Source organism: Silene latifolia, chromosome Y (assembly GCF_048544455.1).
Source record: "Silene latifolia isolate original U9 population chromosome Y, ASM4854445v1, whole genome shotgun sequence".
Taxonomy (NCBI): Eukaryota; Viridiplantae; Streptophyta; class Magnoliopsida; order Caryophyllales; family Caryophyllaceae; genus Silene; species Silene latifolia.
In genome coordinates, this window is record NC_133538.1 from 295,264,896 (window position 1) to 295,268,648 (window position 3,753).

Here is a 3,753-nt window from a genome sequence, read left to right on the forward strand (position 1 = left end):
ACCACATATAATATAAATAATCACCCCAATTCACCCAATTAGGGTTCATATACCTATACCCAAAATATCAATAAACAAAGGGTAAAATTACCTACTGATCGAATCGACGCGGAGATGAAAAGAAAACCTCCAATCTATGAACCCTAGCCTTGGAAATGATTAAGATAGTTGGAGAGCAGTGTTACATAGTTTATGTTTTAGAAAAGTGATTAAGAAATGATTGTAAAGTGATTAAAACCAATAACACGACTTATATATACTTCTCCAATTATCTTAATTAAACCGCAGAAAATAACCCGTCAGACTGGGTACTCGGTCGAGTACCTGAGGTACACGACCGAGTAAGTCCTACTCGACCGAGTTCATTAAAACTCAGGCGAGTGCACCCAAACAGTAGCCTGTCTAAAAGCACTCGACGACTTACTCAGCCAAGTATTGCCTACTCAACCGAGTAAGTTAAGACCAGAAAATCGTAGTATTACAGTCTTCCCTTCTTAAAAAAGAACTTCATCCCCGAAGTTCATATCATACCTGATACAATATGAAAAAACCAACCTACACCCAACTCAAAAGCCACTAACCATTTACCCAACCAACTATGTTCACACAACTCGAAACACAACCATACCGACCTCAAACTACGCCCCTTAAAGACAAAGGTTACGACCTCGTAACAAAACATACCTACTCAAAAATATGCGAGTAGCGTTCATTCATTGCCTCTTTTGGCTCCCAAGTGGCTTCATCCACATTGTGATTAGACCATAGCACCATAAGCAACACACTTTCACCATTCTTTGTCTTGTGAACCTTACGATCCAATATTTCCTTTGGCACCTCCGCATAAGTGAGAGCTTCGTCCAGTTCAATATTCTCCACCTCAAGCACCTAAGATGGATCACTCACATACTTTCGAAGTTGTGACACATGAAAAACATTACGTACCTAATCAAGAGATGGTGGCAATGCTAGCCGATAAGCTACTTCACCGACCCGATCCAAAATTTCATATGGTCCTATGAATTTCTCACTCAACTTCCCTGTCTTGCCAAACCTTATGACGCTGCGCATAGGTGACTTTATCAAGAGAACCTTGTCACCCACCGCAAACTCGTTGTCCCTGCAATACAATTCCGCATAACTCTTTTGCCGATCTTGAGCCGCTTTCATCTTTTGCCAAATCAAGTGTACTTGTTCAACCATATCTTGTACCATTTGTAGTCCTAAAACCACCGCTTCAGCGCTATCGTCCCAACACATTGGACTCCTACACTTCCTCCCGTACAACGCCTCAAAAGGTGTCATCCCAATACTCATGTGATAGCTGTTGTATGAAAACTCTATCAGATCAATTCTATCCTCCCAACACCCACCAAACTTCATCACACAAGCTCGCAACATGTCTTCTAAGGTCTTGATGGTCCTTTCACTTTGACCATCTGTCGCAGGATGAAACATCGTACTCATATTTAAGGTAGTCCCCATCGATTCCTGCAACTCTTACGAAAACCGTGATATAAATCTCGCAACTTTATCTGACACAATGTCCTTTGGTACTCCATGTTCCCTTACCACATGCTTCCTGTACCCAAGAGCCAGATGAATCTTACTCCAAGTATCTTTCATTGGAATAAAATGAGCCGACTTTGTCAGACGATCGACGATTATCAAAATCATGTTATTACCGTGCTGAGTCCTCGATAACCCCACAATGAAATCAATAGAAAACGATTCTCATTTCCACCCCGGTACTTCAAGTGACTGAATCATACCTTATGGTCTCCATTGTTCCCCCTTGACCCTTTGATAAGTCTCACACCTGGCCATAAACTTTGCTACCTCTTTCTTCATATTGAGCCACCGAAACGTCTTCTTCAAGTCCTTATAAAGCTTGTCCCCTCCCGAATGTACCGAATAAGGAGTGCAATAAGCCTCCGTCATAATCAACCTCTTCAACTCAGCATCATTAGGTACACACCACATCCCATCGAAACAAACACTCCCATATGTATGGATATAAAATCTCGAAACCGTACTATTGCCTACCCTTGTCTACCACTTCTGAATCTTGGGATCAAGTACCTGTTTCCATTTTATGTCATCATAAAGTTCAGTCTCGGTAGTCAAATCTCCGATGGCATCTCCCTTGCGAATCATATGAATTCCCATCTTAGTCATCTCATCCTTTAATTTCATCAGTGACATGGCAGTGCATAGCGAATGCACACTCTTTCTACTCAAAGCATCTGCAACCACATTAGCCTTCCCCTCACGATAGATGATCTTCATATCATAGTCCCCAATCAGCTCCATCCACCTTCTCTGACGCATGTTCAATTCCTTTTGAGTGTAAATGTACTTCAAACTCTTATGATCTGAAAACACTTTAATGGTTTCCCCGTATAGGTAATGCCTCCAAATATTTAAAGCAAATACAATTGCACCCAACTCCAAATCATGAGTAGGATAGTTCTCCTTATACGGCTTCAACTATCTCGAAGCATAAGCAATGACTTTTCCATTTTGAATCAAGACACATCCCAAACCATTCTTAGAAGCATCCGTATAAACTTCGAAGTTCTCACTTCCCTCACACAAAGCTAGAATGGGAGCTGTAGTCAAACGCTCCTTTAAAGTTTGGAACGCCGTCTCACAACTCTCATCCCAACGAAATCTGGTCTCTTTCCTTATCAAATCTGGGATAGATCTAGCAATCTTAGAAAATTCTTTCAAGAACCTCCTTCAATAACCAGCCAAATGCAGAAAACTCCGAATCTCCGCAACATTTTTTGGTGCTTCCAAGTTTGACACCTCCTCAATATTGCTAGTATCCACAGCTACACCATCCTTTGAAATCACATGGCCTAGAAAGGCCACCTTCTCTAACAAGAACTCGCACTTGGACAACTTAGCATATAGCTGATTATCTGGCAAAGTCTGCAGTACCAACCTCAAATGCTCCTCGTGCTCTTCCTTAGCCTTAGAATAGACTAAGATGTCATTAATGAACACCACCACAAACCTGTCCAAGAACGGACTAAAGATCTGGTTCATAAGATCCATAAACACCGCCGGTGCATTAGTCAACCTGAAAGGCATCACCACATACTCATAATGACCATACTGCGACCGAAAAGCTGTCTTAGGAATGTCTTCATCTGCAATCCTCAACTTGTGATAACCTGACATCAGAACAATCTTTGAAAACACCCCGCTCCACTCAACTGGTCAAAAAGATCATCAATCCTCAGCAAAGGATACTTGTTCTTCACCCTAACATGGTTTAGCTCTCTATAGTCGATGCACAACCTCATACTACCGTCCTTCTTTTTCACGAATAGAATTGGCGCACCCCAAGGCGATAAATGAGGTCCAATGTAACCCATATCCAAGAACTCATTCAACTGCTTCTATAACTCTTCCAACTCTTTTGGTCCCATACGGTACGGAGCCTTATATATAGTCTCGTCCCCGGTTTAAGCTCAACACTGAACTCAATGTCCCTCTTAGGAGGTAACCCTGGTATCTCTTTCGGAAACACATCATCAACCCACTTACCAACGGTATCTTCACTGCTGACGGCTCCTCCACCCGAGTATCTCTCACATGGCAAAGGATCATAGGACACCCCTTCCTTAAAAATTACTTTAAAGTCATAGCTGCAATCATCTTCACCCTGGGTTTTACAACAAATCCCAGATATGGCACTCTAATTCTCTTAGGACCTTTTAAGGACACCTTCTTCTGATGACA